This window comes from Zootoca vivipara, chromosome 3 (genome assembly GCF_963506605.1).
Source record: "Zootoca vivipara chromosome 3, rZooViv1.1, whole genome shotgun sequence".
Lineage (NCBI taxonomy): Eukaryota > Metazoa > Chordata > Lepidosauria > Squamata > Lacertidae > Zootoca > Zootoca vivipara.
Genome location: NC_083278.1, coordinates 45,073,194 through 45,094,987, shown reverse-complemented (window position 1 = coordinate 45,094,987; position 21,794 = coordinate 45,073,194).

Below are 21,794 nucleotides of genomic sequence, written 5' to 3'. Positions count from 1 at the left end.
CTGGTAGTCTGGAAGAATGAAACCTACGGCAATTGCTTTTAATGAACTTTCAAAATATTTGCTGCATTCAAACGAAATATGGAAACTTAACATAAATCCCAATGCCAGATTGACAATTTTCTATCTTATTGGCTATAGGTGTGTGTGTGTGTGTGTGTGTGTGCGCGTGTGCGTGTACACATACCCCTTGGAGATGCTGCTTCAAAAATGGATTAAATGACCAATCAGTTCTAATGGTTCTTCAGTAGTGCAGAATTGTGGAAGGCATATCTGCCAAAAGACATTGAGACATATTCAGAAGCCTGTTATTACTTTCCTGTTAGGTCTTGAGGACAGACTAGTGTTCAGCTGGTTTTATCTAGTCCAGCTTTCTATTTATATTATATTATTATCTAAGACTTCATATCTCTGCAGATTTCTGTTGTTATCTTCTAAAATTGTGGAATGGGAATAATGGAATCCCTTTTGAGACTCGTTAGTAGCAACATTTCATGTTGACTCATGTTAGGCCAGAAAGGTTTCAAATAAATTCCAGATTATACATTTGCCTGGTTGAGCTGAGGCCTGTGAGCTGACAAGGATTCAGTCTGACGGAAATTAAACACAAGCAGGTACCGGTCCTGGCAGGTTTTCATACCCTCGAACTACACAGTGCTCAGTACTCATTTTCTCCTCAAGTTTATGAGATGCCTTGCTAGTACTGATTTGGTACTTGTGCTTGGTGCTTTCCACGTTTTCTGTAGAAGTGCCCAGGTGCTGCCTCAGGCAAGTGGCTGTAAGGCAGCTGGTAACTGACAACTGGGCTGGAACCCAGGTAAATGCCACAGTACACAGCAGAGGGTAGCAAAGGAAAACCTCTTCCTTGTCCCCTTCTTTCAATAGCCTTTATACTCAGTGCCAGAGCTCCAATTGCTGTGGAGCTGACAGAGGCGAACAGAGATAGCTGAAGCTAAAGGTCCTTCAGGCTGTAGCTGCTACAGACCCTGCAGGCTGGAACTGCAGTCGTTTCCTTTGGTTGCCTTAGAGGGACTGGTAAAGCAGGAGGGGGCCTCAAACTCCTTGCAATGGAATGTACACATGATTCCTCCAAATTACGAAGATGCATGAAGAAATTCAGTGCCCAGCCATACAGCTTCCATTATACCTTCAAGTACAATAAATAAATAAATAGATAAGATAAGAAGGAATGGTAAAAGTATGCTATACCATAGCCAAATCTAACCTTAGGGTGCATAAACACTATTCACACAGTGAGCCATGAACATTATATTTATCACTTTGCATATTGCAGGGGAAAAAAAGCTTCTAGAGTTCTTGTAGAGCTTTCCAATAGGAACTTATGCATTGACAGCCTTGTGAATTGCAGCTAACATGTTAGGATTTGGATGCTACCAACATTTAAATAAAAGCAACTTAAATCTTAAGTCATCATTCAGCTTTAAATCTAAGACATCTTACCCTACAACATTTCTCCGATGAAAATAGGGACATCCATTCCATCCTCTTCCTCCTCCTCCTCCTCCTCCTCCTTCTCCTCCTCCTCCTCCTCATTATCATCATATTTATACTCTGCCCATCTGACTGGGTTGCCCCAGCTACTCTAAGTGGCTTCTAACATATATAAAAACATAATAAAACATTAAGCTTTTTTTTAACAAACTTCTCTATACAGGGCTGCATTCAGATTTCTTCTAAAGGTTGTATAGTTAGTTGCTTATCTCCTTGGCTCAGGGGTCACACAACTCCATACTCTCCAACATTTCTCCAATGAAAATAGGGATGTCCTGGGGAAAAGTGGTACATTCTGGCATCAAATCAGAAACCAGGACGACTTCTGTACATCCAGGAATCTCCCTGGAAAATAAGGACACTTGGAGGGTCTGAGACATCATGCTAAGCCCAATGTAATTTTTATTTAAAATGGTGCCCAATTGGTCCACCATCATAATAGCTGCAAAATGGTCTACACATGGTTACTCCATTTTTTAAAATCCCAATAACTTTGCATGTTCTCTAGTAAGCATGCAGCCTGCATATTTCTATGTACAAATCTCCTGTTGTTGTTTTTTAAGTATAAAGTGAAAAACATTAGCAGATAAATAAATTAGTGTCCAAGACTGAAAGCAATTGATTTTTTTATATAAAAAAAATATCTAGGCAGGAACAGACTAGAACCTAGTAAACCATTTTGGCACTCATTGGTGTATATTTGCACTTCAAAACTGTGAAAGAGAAATTTGGCAGGGCTATCTGATCTTTGCATAAAAATGGACTTCAAAGCTTGCATGTGTTCCTGTTCATTTTGTGGCTACAGATTTCCAGTTAAAGGTGATTACCTCTGATTACCTATGTCTATTGTAACAGTATTTCATCTACAGCTTTTTAAAAAGCTATTTGTTGTCTTTTGTTGACCACAACAACTGTACCAAAGGCTTTGCAGTGCATGCGTAAGTGGCAGGTGTGAATGAAAAGCAGGCTAAATCTACTGGATTTTTGTAATGCTGTGAACTATGAAAAGGGGGAATAAAATGGCCAGATATTTATTGTTACTTTGAAGCTCTCTCTTCCCCCCCCCCCAGCTCCCACCACCACTGGAACTGACCAGAAGCTAACACCCACTCTTTTAAATAATTATTAGATTAGGTTTTTTCATTCAGTCTATTGTGTGAGCACCATCCCACTTGATGTTATAATTAGTTCTCCAGAAGTGGGAGGGAAACCTTTTGCAGCATCCACGGCTCAGGCTCTGAAATATCAGCTCTATGAAAACTGTGGTTAGTCAAGAAAAGACAACCATTTTTGTCATTGTCATTTACAATAGGGACAAAATTGCCATGTGCTACTGTGTTGGGCTTTACACAAGCACAAGCCTGATACGATCCGGTGGTGAGTCATACTTAACAGTTCATGATGAGCACAATCTCTAACGAGGGTTTTTGGTATGAATCCCCATTTATTTCAATCAGTCTCAGGCAAAATAATTGGAGGACACACAGCAAAAGTCCTGCATCTTTAGATAAGAGCAAGTGGCCTGTTTTCTCCATCCGGTCCTCATGTACAAAACAAAACAAAACAAAACACTTTTATTCATCTTGGGGTGGTGGGATTTCATTGAATATTTTTTTCATCTGTCCCAAATTTCTGTCAAAGTGGTTAAATCTCTACATGTAATAGCTTTTAATCAGAAGCAAATGATAAAGCAGATACTGGTATTCGCATCATCTCCAATAACACCCACAGCATGTGTCCGCATTTCCTTTTCCGCATGTTGTTGGTTGGTCACGCATCACTACTATAGCTAATTAGGTCACTTGAAATGGACTGTAATTGATAATGACACTTTTTGCAGGTTCAGATTTTCACACACGGAAACTGAAAGTAAATTAATGACCAGCAATTTTGACAATTACGCGCAATTGAATTTGTCAACATGACGTTTGATGCAAATAGTCCATATGTAAAATTGAAATATTGATATATTTATTTAATTAAAAGCATTTTGTAAAATCACATAATCTTTCTTTGGGGGAAAATAAGGTGTTTGTTTGTTTGTTTGTTTGTTCGTAAGAATATGCAAATTTGCCTTTATATGCTTTATATGCTTTTATGACACTAAATTTGTTTACTTGGAAATAAATTCCTTAGAGATCAAAGATTTATGTCCATGTAACTTGTCCTAATGTAACAAGGGCAAACCAAGTAGCTTTGTCACTAGAGTTAATAGTTTTGTGATTGGAATCTGAGTCATAATGCTTGTTTTGAACCATCTGAGACAAGCATTATTGCTCAGATTATAATCCAAGCTGAAAAATAATTTATTCTTCTCACCTTTTCTTATACCTGACTTGGTGGAAGCATCACCAACAGGGAGATGTTGGAGGTCTGCTTCCCTCCCTGTTAGGATGGCATACTAGATTCTAGCAAGCCTGCGAAAAGATTCAGGAACCCTGGGGAAATTACATTTCCAAAAATCCCTACTACCTGAGTTTCTGCCACAGCAATGTTCCAGAAAGTGCCAAGGAAAGAAAAGCCAGAAGGGAATTTCCAGGTGATGCTGCTACTGCTGCTATCAGAACTAGAGGTAAATATGGAGGTTGGTAGGCCTTAGTTGGACGTGGGTGGTGCTGTGGTCTAAACCACAGAGCCTAGGGCTTGCCGATAAGAAGGTCGACAGTTTGAATCCCCACGACGGGGTGAGCTCCTGTTGTTCGGTCCCTGCTCTTGCAAACCTAGCAGTACGAAAGCACGTCAAAGTGCAAGTAGATAAATAGGTACCACTCTGGTGGGAAGGTAAACAGCGTTTCCGTGTGCTGCTCTAGTTTGCCAGAAGCGGCTTAGTCATGATGGCCACATGACCCGGAAGAAGAAGAAGAAGAAGAAGAAGAAGAAGAAGAAGAAGAAGAAGAAGAAGAAGAAGAAGAAGAAGAGGAGGAGGAGGAGGAGGAGGAGGAGGAGGAGGAGGAGGAGAAGAAGTTTGGATTTGATATCCCACTTTATCACTACCCTAAAGAGTCTCAAAGTGGCTAGCAATCTCCTTTCCCTTCCTCCCCCACAACAAACACTCTGTGAGGTGAGTGGGGCTGAGAGACTTCAGAGAAGTGTGACTAGCCCAAGGTCACCCAGCAGCTGCATGTGGAGAAGCAAAGACGCGAACCTGGTTCCCCAGATTATGAGTCTACCGCTCTTAACCACTACACCACACTGGCTCTCACCCGGAAACTGTCTGCGGACAAATGCCAGCTCCCTCGGCCAGTAAAGCGAGATGAGCACCGCAAGCCCAGAGTCATCTGCAACTGGACCTAATGGTCAGGGGTACCTTTACCTTTACATAGGCCTCTAGTAAGATCTTCCTGTTGCTGCTGTCTCTGTAACCATTGTTTTCACTGCCGCTATGAAATACCTGGGAACTAGCACAGGAGATGCTGACAGAGAAAATGCTGTCAAAGCCTGGAGAGGATACTGATAGATTGTAAAACCAAGCAGCATGAGTGGGGGAAGAGGCAATTGATTCCAGCTACCCAGCTCATTCTCTGGCAGCTGTTCTGGTATGGCTATTGTTGTAGGCAGGTTGCGCAATACCAGCAGGCATTGAAAAGGAGTGAAAAGGGAGTGAAAAGGGAGGAACACTGACATGGGGAAAGTGGTACAGTAGTTTAAAACAGCAGCAGAGTAAAGCAGGGATGGAGAAAGCTGAGAGGAAAATGGTTGTTTTAAACAAAAGCAGAGGTTTGAATAAAGCAGGGATGGAGGGCCACAGAGGAAAATGGATGTTATAAACAACAGCAGACTCCAGTGGGCTTTCTGTCATTTTCCTCTCCGTCTCCCCATCTCTGCTTTATTCAAACCTCTGCTACTGTTTTAAACCACCATTTCCCCCTGTTGTTGTGCAGCCTGCCTTCTGCTTTGCTCCCTCTCCTGCCTTCATGCAAATACAGGACTGTGATGAGGCACAACAATCTTCCAGTAGGGGCTGCATTCTGACTTCATGCAAACCCACAATTGTGATGCAGCACTACAAATCCTCCAAGGAGGGTTGTGCAAGGACGACTGTATGATTTTACGTACAGTGGTACCTCGGGTTACAAACACTTCGGGTTACAAACGCTTCAGGTTACAGACTCCGCTAAGAACTTTACTTCAGGATGAGAACAGAAATTGTGTGGCAGCGGCGCAGCAGCAGTGGGAAGCCCTATTAGCTAAAGTGGTACCTCAGGTTAAGAACAGTTTCAGGTTAATAATGGACCTCCGGAACAAATTAAATTCTTAACCAGAGGTACCACTGTATATAGGAAGACAGGAAGCTGCTTCCAAGTCTGGGCCATCTAAAGTAGGCCTAATCCTGGTTGAATATAATGAAAATAAGGCAGTCAGCAATTCTGCTACTTTTTTCTCCTCCTTTATAAATCATATGCTGTTATTGTTGTTGCTGTTTTAAAAAAATATAAAAATTAGCTTAAAATAAAATTAAGAACTTGAATGACTACAATTCAGACAAAGTAAATCACTTTTGAGTCCAATGAATTTAAGTGTGCAATTTAAATGTAAGAAATAATTTAGGTGAGATTTATGTATATGCTGACTTCTCTCACTGAAATTAATGGGAGTTTTCAGAAATTACGTTGAGTGTGTATTAGCATCCCACCTTTGGCTGGATCATGCCCTGTGCATTTAAAAGTAATCAAATCCAGGTCATGCTGAAGTTTTCTTTTGAGATACTTATTGTTCTCATTTCAGTCGCATGGAGGAGGAAAGGAAGGATGGAAACACACCTATTTCAGATATTCTTCAATGAACGACGCTGGGGTTAACTGTCTTATGGAATGCAGCATGTCTGGGAATGAATTGGAAGCTTGAATCCTTTTAGAACACCCTTGTTCTAAATTGTGCCATTTTGTTTCTGAAGCTTGAGCTCCTTGGAGATGCTCCTGCTTTTTTGCCATGTGCCAGGAAGGGATGTGCTGCTTCATATAATACGTTTAAAAGAAAAAAGAAGGACGGGGAAATAGGCCAAAGTGAGGCCAATGGATTCCCACGCAGCACAGAAGTAATGTGTGGCATGCAAACCATTGATGTCAGTTGCTTTACAAGCAGGAGTTCTCTGTGCAACATCATTTTGCACATGGGCTCCATTTTCAGAGGAATGATTCACATGCTGGTTATTTTTGCTAGACTGGAGCAATAGGAAGAAATGCTGTCATTCTGTTCACATATCTCTAAGCTCAGCAGCCTTCCTTTTCCCTGCCCAAGAAGGCCGGTTCTGTGACACTGATCTAGGGCAGCTTCCAGACAACCTGTTTATGGAGCATTCATCCTTATTTGTTTGCAAAGTGTTTGGGGGCGGGTTATATTATGCCCGCTGTTTATTGAACATTCCTTCTGATTTGTTTGTCAGGAGGTTATATGATTCTGCATCAAGCAAATGTTATTACACGCTTTCCATGCAATTTCCCATCACTTTCCTCACCATAAAACATCCGCTGTGGCCGAGGAGGCTAGAAATAGGTTTGTTGTACAAAGAGCACCAAATCTACATTAATTGTGCAGCCTGAATTTGCTGGCATGCAACTGAATCCTACCCATGAAATATTACAATCTGCAAACCCCTGGGACTGATCCAGAGGTATAAGAGGTAAATCAAAAGCACAGGATATATGGCCACCAACATCCTGATCCCACAGAAATTAGTGTAGAAACACATATTAAAGAAGAAACAGACATTGGTACTTGTTAGTTTAGAGAGCAAAATATTTACCCCCTATGCTCTCCAGTCAAACAGGTTTTGCAAGGGTTTGTGGTGCCATGAACAATAGTAGACTATGATGATGATAATGTGTATTTCTTTATTCAAACTAGTGTCCAGAATTTTTTTTGGTCATCTTAATAGACTTACCACCTTAGCTGTGCCCAACCTGAATCAACAGAAACGTTAACAATCCCAAGAAAACAATTATAATTCTTTATTTAGCATTGTATTCATTCTAAAGTTTATATCTCACCATTCTACAATTGTACCCCAAATACAACAATGGGAAATAATTCACTGTTTGAGCAACTGCAATGTTCAGTAAATCCTTCAAGGAATATCATTTCAGTATTAAGAAATAATTCAGAAGTGTGTTTGCGCTTTGAAAACTCAAGTGCCTTTTTTTAAAAAAAAAAAGTATCAGAACATCCACTGATAATACAAATCAAATAATGAAGAAAAGACAATACGGTTTTGGCTTATAAAGCTGCCAGTATAAGCTTATTATATTTACCTTTTACCTTATTATAGTAATACTTCAATTTAAAATAAGACTAGAAATACACGTAAAATGCTTACTAGGAGAAAAACATTAATACTGTATACAGGATTCAATTTTATTCCATTCCACTTGGCTTTTCTCTTTCCCTATAAGTCCATAAAATACAATTACATACATTCAACTGATTATTGTAAATTACAGAATATAACTGCATTTTTTAAAAAAATTGTAGCAATATAATAATATTTTTACAACATAAAATTCAATTTTAATTAAACTAAACTAATAAATGTAATACAAACACCAGTAATATCAAGGAGCATATGACAAAATCCTGACTCTCTTAGAAGAAACACTGGGAGGTAACAAAAGGATTTTGAATATGCAATTGACTCTCCATTTCTAATAATCCATGCATAAGCAGACAGACTATGGTAGAATCACATGAAGTTTAGGTTTGTTCTTGGTATACTCTTCAGAGTTGGACATGTAACATCTTATTATGCATAGCAGATACTCAATATCATTATAGGTATAATTTTAGCTGCAGTTAATAATAATAATAATAATAGCAACATGTTTATTTATAATTCATACTCCGCCCATCTGGGTTTGTATGAAACAGCCAAGGTTCTATAAAGAGCTGCTTATCTGAAACAAATGTGTATGCGTTTATCACCACAATCTTTAAATTAATTGGTTCTAAATTGCGATTTGGTTCTAATTGGTTCTAAAAAGTCATTTTAATTATTAAAATGCTGCAAAGACTCTCAAGCATTAATATAAATATATTTTCAAAAGACAAGGGAGGAAGACACAGTATTTTTATCAGCCACCTTTTGCATATAACTCACCCACATCTCAGTTCTCCCACAGATATTCCTCTTGGGGTCTTTTATAGAGGGTTGTTGCCATAGACCTGTAACATATGCTCTGCCTGTGGTTCTATCTCTCGTATATGAAAATAGAACTAGCATTCGAGAAGGTCATCGTAACAATGTGGATAAAGTGTGGGTGATGGTTAGAATACCTTTTGCATGAAGATCTCACAAAGCGTACGTTATTAAACAAGCATTCTCTTGAATTCTGGCTCCTTCTGAGTAAAACTGAAAGGCTGTCAGAAAGTTGAAATGATACTTTAACAAATTGACCAAATTAATATATTGTATTATCAACTGCTTAAGCATAAAAGAGAGCTAGTAAGACATGCTGCTGTCTCTTTATCCCTTTAATTAAAGAGATTCTTCAGGATACCCATGGGAGGGAGGTTGTAGTTCCACAAAGGGTTGTGTAAATGATAATCTAAGCGTTCAAATGCAGTTGTTGTTTAACATACATACATTCATTAACGTAGTGTTCTAATGTAAAGCAAAAAACAAATCTAAAATGCTGCCATAGATAATTATTAGTGCCCTAGCTGTCAGTTAGTCAAATCATCTAAAAGACCAATTATTCTGATGATACACAAGTTGAAAGGTTGGCTAAAACAGAGTTTGTTGCTGACATGGTTTTCGAGTTGGGGCTCAACAAGAACGTTTCTCTTCCTGACAATTATGATAATGAGGGTAGTTTACATTTAGGCAGAGTAACTTTCCAGCATCTTGTGCATTTTTAAGCCTTCTTAATTCATAGAACTGATTCCGAAATTCTCTTTAAAAAGAAAATTCATCGGCTTGGATCTCGAGATTGCCCAGGCAACATTTTACTCATATGATGCTCCTACTGGCCGAAGGGAGGATTGCCATTTGTGCCAATTCCCATTTGCCCCTTTCCTCTGTTGCTTCTTGTGCCCCCTGATAATCTGCCCCAGATTTACCCACCAGATCCTGTTGAGGCTCTGGTCTCACTGTAGAATGGGGAGATGGGAAGTGCTGTGGATACTTCTGAAGAGAGTTTAGCTTAAAAGTTGCCTCTCAGATCCTGTTTGTCCAAGATCCTCTCATCCATTGGGGTAAATTAAGACCCACACTTTCAATGCAGATATGTAGTTGCATAATGGAAGTGACACGTGAACTGGAAGTACATGCAATATGTAATGTCACTTTTTTATATTGTTGTAAGGGACATGGGTGGCACTGTGGTCTAAGCCACAGAGCCTAGGGCTTGCCGATCATAAGGTTGGCGGTTCGAATCCCCATGACAGGGTGAGCTCCCATTGCTCTTCCCTGCTCCTGCCAACCTAGCAGTCATAGCTGCCAAGTTATCCCTTTTTTAAAGGGATTTTCCCTTATGCTGAATAGGCTTCCTCGCGAGAAAAGGGAAAACTTGGCAGCTATGCTAGCAGTTCGAAAGCACGTCAAAGTGCAAGTAGATAAATAGGTACCGCTCTGGCGGGAAGGTAAATGGCATTTCTGTGTGTCTGGTTCACCAGAAGCGGCTTAGTCATGCTGGCCACATGACCCGGAAGCTGTCTGCAGACAAATGTCGGCTCCCTCAGCCTATAGAGCGAGATGAGCGCCGCAACCACAGAGTTGTCCGCAACTGGACCTAATGGTCAGGGGTACCTTTACCTTTAAGGTGTACCCTGTGACAATATGGTGAAGGACAGGTAAGGAATAATAATCATAATCATAATCATAATATACAAGTTACATAAAATTTCAGTAATTCCCTTCAGTCCGGCTGACTTTTTCAGCTGGACATCAGTTCAATTTGTGTTGCATGTTGGACTGTCTCTCTCAAGCAGATTTCACATGTCACTTAAAACCTTTTTGAGCTCTTTCCCACTGTTAGTGTGGATGTGTGAATGCCAGAAGTGTAGTTTTGAATGTGCCTGCACCAGGTGTTTTGTTACGGATGAAATGGTGACCATCCAGGAAAGTTGATCTACATTTGCACTTCAAGTTCCCTGCATTTTGGGGTCACCTGCAAACAGCTGCATGAAATTTGAAGCTCATTTTGAGCATTCCCCCCACCCAACAGAATTGTACATCTTCGGGGATGTCTTTTTTTAAAAAAAAAATCAAGTCAGCAATCCCAGATTTCTTTGTCATCTGCATTTTGCTTCAAAAACAAAGCACATTGCAAATATAGTTTATTTGTAAGATCAAGTTCCCAATTGATCAAATTTAAACAGAAGCATCATTCTGAATGATAAGTCTTTACAATTATTTATTACAATATTATTTATTATATGTGTTTATATGCTGCATTCATGATTGCCCTGTTTAAGTTCCCAACATGTTTAAAAACAGTGGTTCCCAAACTGTGGTCCATGGACTACGGATGATCTGCAAGATTCATTCAGGTCATCCACAGAGTATCTGTGTGGTTGAAGATCACACTGAATATTCATATTGATTTCCAATTGTATTTTTATTTGCTTTTATTTCTTATATTGTATTTTAATGTATTACAATCTGGATTCTGTGGAATTACAGTCATTAATTGTCGTCGTCCCCCCAAGACCCTCAGCAATTTTAAAGTGGTTCATGGTGGGAGGAAGTCTGAGAACTACAGATCTATAGCATTATGAATAATAAAAATATAAAACACAATAACACATCCCAAAATCATTTAAGGTATACATTTTGATCTGGCACACAAATTTAGACCAACAGTTCTATGTGCTCTATAGTTCGGCAGAAGTCTTCATTTTATGGTATAAGGAACAAAAACAATATCTCTCACAAAGGCTATTTAAATTATGGAAGAAAGAAAAAGTTGAATCTGTTCCATTTACAATAGAACAGTATTCTGTGCTGTCACACCCATTGTTCCTGTTAAAAATACTGTTCATGAATATATCATAGAATGTCAATCCCAAATTTATAAAACCAATAAACCAGTAAGCATTCTATTATTATTATTTTTTAGTATAACTCTCCGTCCTGTTTGTAATAAATTCACTTTTCAAATTTCTCATTTGCAAATGTTGATGTTGAATGTTCTCCAGGAGCATACAGTGGGCTCAATATTTTCTGAATATTTTCTTACTGTGCCTGACTCCTCATTATACTTGATTTCAATATATGATACTTTGCAGTTAAATATATTTTTTGATAGGCAGTATGCATTGTCATTAGTATCTGACAGTACTGATACACAATGGAATATGACACTGCTTTTCAGACTTTCTTATCTTCTGGAAATGCATACCTTCTGCATTATCACCTTATGATTTCTACCACAGAACTCCACCAGAGGCGGATTTAGAGGTGTGCACTGTGATCCAAGCCGAGAGATAACAGTAACAAACAACATAAGGAGAGAGGTGGGAGGGTTTGCTGAATTTTGGCGTTGCAGAGGGCGCTGCTGGAATTTGAAAGCCTAGTGTCCTCCACTGACTCGGTCACGCTGAGGAGCATGTTGTCAGGTGCAAAGTTAGTACATATAGAGCAGTGTTGGGCTCTACTGCTTCTCACTATGAACTGTGGATGTCCCCTGGAACACACCTAAAATTCCTCCACCTCTGCTCATCACAGCGGTGGACAGTTGTACACTATCTTTCAGAGGTTCCTCAACTGGTGAACCCCTAATACACTTCAAAAGAGCCTAGTATTCCTGATAAGACCGGAAACCAGTAGCAGTTCATATTTGACATGATTTTATTGTTGGCATGCAACTGTATTCAACCTTAGACACACTTCCCCGAGAGTCAGTCCCATTGAACTCAATTGAAACTAAAAGCAACTAAGAAATGTGAATAAATTGAATGCTTCTGAGTTTCAAATTTTAAGTGAAAATGGTTGCATGCAAACTGTATATTCGATTTATGACTCTCATTCATCAACAAAACTGGAGAAAATGGCAAATTTTAGATATTTCGGAATAATGCTTCCTTCCCTGCCGTCACAACCATCTACACAACTGCACCTTAATGTGCTCCTTTGTGATACTAGAAAATGTGGTTTTTTCACCTCCTCTGTTGTTTTGCACTCCATTGGAAAGGCATTATAAGCGATACAGAACATGTACTAAGAATGCACTGCCTTCTGATATATGGCATAAAAACATAATACAGTAATCCACTATAACTATACTGCATTATCTGTTACTAAATATACATAGCTTAATTTATATATGTATATAAATGCTGCTTGCTTTATTATATACAACTGCTGTAAGGTACCATATATAAATAAATATTTCCCCCTTTAAAAAGCAACAACTATTCTAAGCAAGAGCAAGAATTTTAAGAATAAGCAATGACTAGCCAAATAAAAAAAATATATTAGACAACATGGGAGGTTGATATATGATTTTTCAACTTTTGAGAGGGTTGAACAAAACATCCTTTCTGAGTTACAGGATACAGTTTCTTCTGGGAAAAGAATTGCAGAGATTTTTTTCCCCTCCTAGAATTGTTTCATACCAACTGATAATAAGTGGAGGAATTTGCATTTTAGAAATGAATAGTAATGAACTGATGACTAAAGTATTGCTTAAAGGTCCGAATAGGCAAAGATGATACAGTATATTACAGGCATTTTCTCTCTGTGTGTGTTACTCTATGTATATGTCATTGGAACCAGTGGAAAGGAAAACATACCATAGCACCACCAAACCGCGGGCATTTTCCTTACAACCTAGTGCAAATTCAAAGCTTTCTGTGACTGTCTCCCATGGAAAAAAGAGCCACAACTATTTTTAAATTCATCGGGAGTCCATGACCCCATAAGTAGTAACTTCCCTTTCTTGACAGAGCGCACATCTCACTTTTGTAAGTGTCAACAATTTCTGGCTGGCTGGCTCGATACCCAGCCGGCCTCCTCTGTTTTCCTCCTAAAAGGGCCATGTCATTCTTATACAACTTAATCAGTGGCTACATACAGGAAAGCAACACTGCAGCCTTTCTGATCATTTTAATGAGGACCCCTGGCTATTCAGTCATTGAAATATAATTGACTTGCTCTCCTCTTATTTTCATAATAGACACTCCAACCTCAACCACATTTATTTTGCTATAAGAAATGTCAAGAAAGATTGGAAGTTTTCAGAGTGTCCCCATTAAAACTGAAAACATGCCACCCTGTCTTTTGCATGAGCTGCAGTCATTTTATATTGGACTCATTATGCAGATAGAAGATGCAAATGCTATAGCTATCGCACATAGAACCAAACTGCAAGTGCCAAGAAAATAAGCACATGGAAAATAATGTTCTCATTATATGCATGTGTGTGTGTGTGTGTGTGTGAGAGAGAGAGAGAGAGAGAGAGATATGGGGGGGGGGTGGAGTGTGCTTGTATGCGTGTGCATATAGCCTTAAATATATATAAATAATATAAACATTAGTTTATATTGTTTAGTCAAAAGGAGCATTATGGCATATTTGATCATTTCAAAGTAATAGTGGCCCATTTCTTTTAAGATCTGGTATATTTTCTCTTAGTAATAGCTAGTAAATCTTTAATGTAGGAATGCCAAAAGCTGCTGACTGAAAATATCCTTGTATTACAATGCAATGTGACCATGTACTACGCTTTTTAAGGCCTGTGTGCCATTTTTTATTTTTGCATTTCAAGCCTTTTCAAAATAGGCATGCTAGCCATAACAAAAAGTCACATATTTTCTCAGACAGATTTGGTTTAGGGTGTGATCCACCACCCATTTACTGTACATATCTACTCAACAGTAAGCCCTGCTGTGTTCACTTGGACTCATTCCCAGCTGAGTGTGCATAGGATTATAGTCTTAAAATGGTGAAATGAACCAGCAAACATTCCAGTTTTAAGAAAATTTATGAGATCGCGACTGACTTTAATTAAATTAAATTCCACACAACTGTGCTGAGATGTTCTGGGCTAAACTCTTTTTTTAAAATTAAAAAAATTCATTGTATTTGCAACAAAAGAAATAAAATCAACAAAGTATAATCATAACGACATAAGATCACCTTGTATCTAGATGTTACCAAAAAGTAAATGATAAGATTCGTCCATTATTTCTCTTCTTGGAGAGGTTTTGACATGGGGTTCTCAGTATTAACAAGCAAATCTGCATTGGGATAGAAATGCATGGCCAGAGGGTATCTTTGACTTGCACCTGCCTCCATAAGTCTTGCAGTGCATGTAGATGGGGCTCCTGGGGATTGATAAGGGCTATGCTCTCTGGATCTCCTCTGCCTCCCTATCATAGCTGTCAAGTTATCCCCTTTTTTAAGGGATTTTCCCTTATGCTGAATAGGCTTCCTCGCGAGAAAAGGGAAAACTTGGCAGCTATGCTCCCTATAGACAAGGCAGATGGATCTCCAAGCCACAGGCTCTGCCCATTCCTCCAGTTCAGGAATGCAAAGCTTAGAGCTCTGTTGCTTCAGAGTGAAGCAGCTCAGACTAAGATCTTATACAGAAGTCAGGCTTGCAGCCAGGCCTAGATCTGGGCAAGCATGTGTATGCATTTCCCACACCTTCTGAGAAGGTCTGAGTGCAGCTAGCCAGGCACCTCACCAGCAGCCTGGAAATTCCCGCCTGGCTTGCCATCTCCTCTGTTCCTGTGATTGATGATGGGTATCTGCAAACCAACCAGCCAGGAAGTAAGACAACTCGTATTGAGATCTCTGGTCCTTGAGTGAAGATGTCTGGATATGCCAGCTCCTGCTGGGGGTGCAGAGATCTGCTATGCTCCTCCTCTGAGACCACAGTTTCCAGGTATTGGTAGGACTTTCATCCTGATACAGCTCTCTCTTCTCCAGTCTCTTTGTTCCTTTACTCATTGCCTTCACTTTGCCTTCTCTCTTTCTTCTCAGGTTCCTACTTTCACTCGGCTGACTTCCTCTTCCATCACGGTGACTAGAGTACACCTGCTGGAACTACTGCTTCTGCAAAAGGTGCAGGACCTCTGCCTCCTTCTCATTTGGGCACCCTATTCTCTGTTTCCTCTCTTGACCCTTTTACTGCCTCCTTGGTTTCTTCAGCCATTTCAGACTCCAGACCTCCACTCTTGCTCCCACTCTCACTACTTACCTTTTTCCACTTTATCTCTGAGCTGTCTCTTATGCCTTCCCAAACCATCATTAGTTCCTCTCCCTCAGCATGGCTGCAACTCAGTAGCCTCTTCCAGACCCAGTCCTGTTCTGGCTTGCCATCACTGCCGGGTAGTGACAGCTGCCACAATCAGCATCCTCTTCAGCGGAGAGGGGCCATGATGGACAATGGTGTCAGCTCACAGGCATATTGATTGATTGGTAATGGTGCATTATAATGTATTATTATTATTTCTGTAAATATAGTGCTTAACCAATGGTACATGTACTTTCTACATGCACAACTTCACCTGACCGGTCAGCAAAGCCATCCTATCAACTTTTTCTCATATTTGAAAAACACTGCTCCAGAGATTTTAACGTTAAAGCGCATTGCAGGAGAAACAGGAAAGGTTTATTTATCCAATGACTACTAATGAGATTTTCATCCAGGTCACTATGTTTGCTCCAAAGTTTCCTATTTTAGATTAATAATTGCATGCTCTTATAATGGTAGAACATCATTAAAGTAATTACTATAGGGTCTAGCAATTTCAAGCCTACACTGGAACGGAGGAAGGAAACTGTTTTTCGTACTTGTAAAGAAGGTCAAGATGATTGAGGCTGGGATATTAAATCAGACTATGGAAAGGACCTGAACACATCATACTTAGCTTGGCAGTTATTGATAAATAATAAAAAAATGAAGCAATGAGGAATTTTTAGAATATCAATTATATGATTTTATTAAGATGTCAAAATAATACTGTGGTTTAGGACTGCATTTACCACACGGAAGTCCATTATTTTTGGTATATTTGTTTTCCCACATCACGCATCATTATCCCTTTAATAATGAATTCAGGTCATTGAGTGCCAGCTGGATGAGAGCCAAAACAAGGCCACGGAGATCCTCTTCAGTGCACCAAGGTGCTGGCTGTTGGACTAGAAGGTGAGCTGGTCAGAGCAGGGAGAATGCACTGAGGATGCAGCAACACACAGCCCAACAGAGAATAAAGAAAAGGCAAGAGACAATTAGGTATGGTTGCAAGCCACCAAGAAAGAGGGGGAAACAGGAGCTGATTAACCAACAAACAGTTTGCCCTCTTTAGACTGCTTTGTTTCCCCAAAACAAATGGAAACTGTTGAGAAAGATATGCTTTCTTTTCATCAGAGAGCAAACTGAAGCTTTTGAAAGGTGAGCCCTCCACTGCCACTACGTTTAGATTATACATTGAGGGGAATCACAGCAAAAGTTAGGGCAGGTCGCCAAGAAGAGCTTTATTGAGAGATATGTCCAAAATGAAGCCAGGAGTTGTTCTTCTGGAAATGATACCCCACAGGGAACCTGGTCTCTTTAGCTTCAGTTCCATCAGCCATGTTGCACTTAAGGATACGGTAGATTACTGCTGTGTGTTCTACATGGCACTGCCTTTGAAAAGTATTTGGAAACAGCATCTAATTTAGAAAGCTGTGGCTAGACTCTTAACTGGTGCTAGCTGGAGGGAACATAACATTTATTATCAGCCCTGGTTGCCAGTTTGTTTCTGAGTCTAATTCAAAGTGCTGGTGTTGACCTTAAGCATTCTAATGGTCTGAGGTCAGGGCATCTCTCTCACACACATGATGAACAGTGTTTGGATGGGGCTGAGTTGTGCTTTCCATATCAAGGAGAGTATGAAATTCAAAAATACCTTAAATAAGCTTGATATACAACAAAACAATTGAATTGTCCCCTGCACTAGCACTACTTGGACTTAGGATCCCATCTCTCATGATTACCCTAAAGATGCCCTCTTTGTTGAAAAACCGGTGTTGAGCTGAACATTGGTTCTTGGTATAACAGAGTATGGTCAATAGCATCGGCTGGGAAACTAACATGCCAGGTGAGAGCGGCAAAGGGCAAACACAATCCATTTTCCTTTAACATATGGCAAATGTTTATGGAATACATAAGTTGTTCAGACTGTGGCATGAATCCACCCAGCACTCATGGGAAAATGTGACGTGATCTCTTAGAGTAATCAAATGAAACTTCAACACATGGCATGATAAAAGTCTGTAAGATTGTCAGGGCAAGTTATTTGTTGTTTACTGAATTGTAACAATTGTTTCCTCAGTTTCCGTTTTTTCCAGTTTCTTTAGTATATTTTAGTATCCTGTAGATTTGGCTCTCTACTGTTTCACTCATAGTAGACCTACCCAAATTAATGAACATGATTACATTAGGCCCATTAATTTCAGTAGGTCTACTTTTAGTAGTTGAATACACTCAATGAATTGTGTCACATTGGCTTAAGCTGCATAATACATGGCATCATACGAATACGATACTATAGAGCAGGAAAGTATAGCAGCTATTCCAATACAGTACAGAATATCCCAATCTTAATAATGTTTTTGTACCAAATACTCTGCTTTTCTAATAATGATCACAACCACCACCTGCATCTGATCACATGTAATTTTATTCCTAAGGGCATGCTTATTTTTCTACCCTGGCATGAATGCATTCATCCCTGTGTTCTGGATAGAACTGCTGACCATTTTGTTGTATGTATGCAATAATCCCAGAGGGAAAAAATAACACTCCAATTTTCCTCCAATATAGCTTTATTATGTAGCACTGCAAATGACAACACTGTGCTATTGCAAGATCAACTGAACAACTCTGACAAGTTACTAGCAAACCTTAAATATAAATTGAATTTTTAGTCTCCCTTTATGGTGGCAATTTGGCCAGGCCCTCATTTTCAGCTTCTCAAATCAGAGTTTAGCTGGTCTGTACTATGGTTTGTACATCATATGGGTTTAAAATCATTGTTACCAGTGCAACTCTCTGTCCTTGTTGCCAAAGGCACTAAATAAAGAAGATCAACTTATTATGAACTGTTGTACTAATAGATTACTCCTTTTGCTGGTTGTACATGTAAAGCACAGGACATGGAGTCAGAGGAGCTCATTTCTATTAATGGATCTGTCAAAGAGTTGCTCTGCAACCTACAGCAAACCCCTTGGGGAGCTAATTAATGCTTTCCCTGTCTAATATGGGGTGAACATATCCCATTAAGGGTACCTAAATTTAGGCATATGAGTTTGAAATGTTTTGCCCAAGGATACCCTCCTTGAGCATCCAAGAGCACTCTTAAAGAAGCTCACCCAACACTTTGCAAGTATAGCAACCCTTTTTGTTGATTCGATTCTCAGCTATGCAGAACTTGTACAACCCATTTGAAGGTGTACACTATTCTTACAGAGTTATTCTGTGTTGATAGCATTCCATTCTATCTAAGCTGGTGCTTATCTGAACATTTAACATTAAATTCAATTTATATCCCACCTCTGTGTTCAGACCAATTAATATAAAGGTGATTGCTGCCCCTATGCACCTTTGCAAATGCAGAATGACATAATTCCAGGGGGCCCACACCCTCAGAGATCACCACACCACACCAGTTCTTTTAATGTATCCCTAAGAGTTTGCCTCCTTTCTTCTTAGATGTTAATTGCCTTGCAAGGCCTTATTGCCACCTCCTACTGGCTACAAGATTGTTACTTTTCAACTACAATATTTCATAAAATTTAATATCTTGTAAGAACATCTATAAAATAACAACCCCAAATATTTTTATCTTCATACAGACAGCCCTCAAAGACAAATTTATAATGCCCAAGTCATCAAGCTGGGAAAGAACAGGTTCTCCACAATTCTCTCTGGGACCTAAAGGCTATTGGGAAGAGTCAACTTTTCATCAACTCTACCCTTCTCTAGCTGTAGCCTACCTGGGCTGATTACTGGTTGAGTTACTTTGCTTATAAGTTAGCCAATCCGGTACAGTAGTTTGTTCCTCCTTGGGCTCAACAACATCCCGTCCCAAGTAAATGGAGATAGCTCTGTTTTGGATGGACCATGGCTCAATGATAGAATACATGCTTTAAATGCAAATGGTCCCAAGATCTCAGGGAAGACCTCTATATGAGATTTTGAAGAGCCAGTGTAGCATATAATGGGCTACATCAGGCACATCCAACAGGTAGATCATGATCTACCGGTAGATCACTGGACGTCTGTAGTAGATCACTAGTAGATCACTGGCTCCCCCCAAAAAAGCTCAACAACTATGGCTCCCCTTTAAAAAGCTCAACATTTTCGCCCTGCAGCCCAAAAAGGGGGTAGATCACTGCCAGTTTTTAACTCTGTGAGTAGATCGCCCTCTCTTGGGAGTTGGCCACCCCTGGGCTAGATGAATCAATTGTCTGGCTCAGTATAACAATACAAATAAAGGAACAAGTGACCCACATCAACACTTTAAAAAGGTAAACTCTTGTAGCAATACAAAAGGTGACTTATAAATAACGTAGTAGAATGTGTTAGACAATCAACCATCTAAATATTTAATGCAATATAAAAGAATCCAAATTTGCAATACTGCAGAAATCCAATATAACAGAATAGCAGTAGAATATTATAAATCTACAGTGGTACCTCTGGTTAAGAACTTAATTTGTTCCAGAGGTCCGTTCTTAACCTGAAAGTGTTCTTAACCTGAAGCACCACTTTAGCTAATGGGGCCTCCTGCTGCCGCCACGCCGCCAGAGCACAATTTCTGTTCTCATCCTGAAGCAAAATTCTTAACCTGAGGTACTATTTCTGGGTTAGCGGCGTTTGTATCCTGAAGCGTTTGTAACCCGAGGTACCACTGTATGTGGCTACAGTTGAATTCTTACATTTTCCTCCAGGTTTAGAACTGCTCATTGAGATACTGTGAAATTGCCCCAATGAAGAAAACAAAGTAAGGGCCTTGCTTGTGTGAAGCGCCATGGAGTCTTCCAGTCAGAGCTTCATGACACCGCTTCTGCATTTAATCAAGTGATGCATACTATGATGTGAATACCAAAACCATCACTAACTTGGACCCCAGAATTTTGCCTCATCGTAATCTCATTTCTTATTAGATCACTCAGGAATAATGCAAAGAGGGTGCAACTGAAAGGGCCAAAAAGCATGTGAGTGAGAGGTGCTATTCCCTTCCCTCATCTGCCACTCTTAGGGCCCCTCCAGATGTCCTTTTCAGTGTGCATTCATGATTATTTGTGCTCATGATGATATTGGGGCATTCATACAATATCCCACTTCCAATACTGTTTGTGCATGCAAAAGGTTTTAGGGCAGTCGCATGGCTTCATTTCCTGCCAGTACATATCCTGTAACTTCCTGATGAAATTCCGTAACTTTTCATACCACAAATCTTCTGGGTTTGGTTTGGTTTTATCCCACTTTTGTTGCTCACAACAATGTGATAGCATTGGGGAAGCAAAATTGGAAGTGAGCATCCACTTGGGATGGCTGCATTAATGCACTTTAAAAAAAAAGCAAGCAAGTCGAAGGATGTTGGATTCTACACTCCACATGCTACTTTGGTCACTTGGGTTACCCCAACTCTGCTCTACACACAATTTCTACATACAGCTCTACAAACACATAGATCTCTCATGATCATATGTAGTTTTGGCCTTTTATGGGGGGGGGGAGATTAGTTGGTTGATCTTTGCCTGCCTGCTTGCCTGCAGGGATAGCTGTCTCTTATTTTCTATATCCTTACAAATATAAGGTTACATATTTTCATTTGTCCCCCTGGGAATTGTGCCCTCACAATTGATGCAAGCATGTAGGATGAGCACAAAGTGCGTAGACTCACGCCTACTCACAAGCTGATGGGAATGTTGCTCTAGGTCAGGTGCAGTGCCAGATTTACATATAAGCTAAAGAAGCTATAGCTTAGGCCCCCACTCTCTTGGGGGCCCCCAAAAATTTCACTGTTAATATACTTCTTCTTAATTGTATTTCAGTTCAACAATTACTTTGATAAAATACATATTTTGTTATGTGCAAATGGCTTTAGATACCTATTAGGTCCATAAATTACCGTATAGCATATATTCAACACAAAAAACAGCGGCAATTTGTTGTTGGCAAAGGACAGCTGGACATATAAAGGGCCCCATTACCTTCAGTAGCTTAGGGCCTCATCAAACCTAAATCTGGCCCTGGTCAGGTGTGAAAGACTGCACTTGGATAGGCAATGTGCACAGAGTATTACAGGCTGTCATGTCCTTCTCAGGATACTACAGTTCCTGGACTTTTATC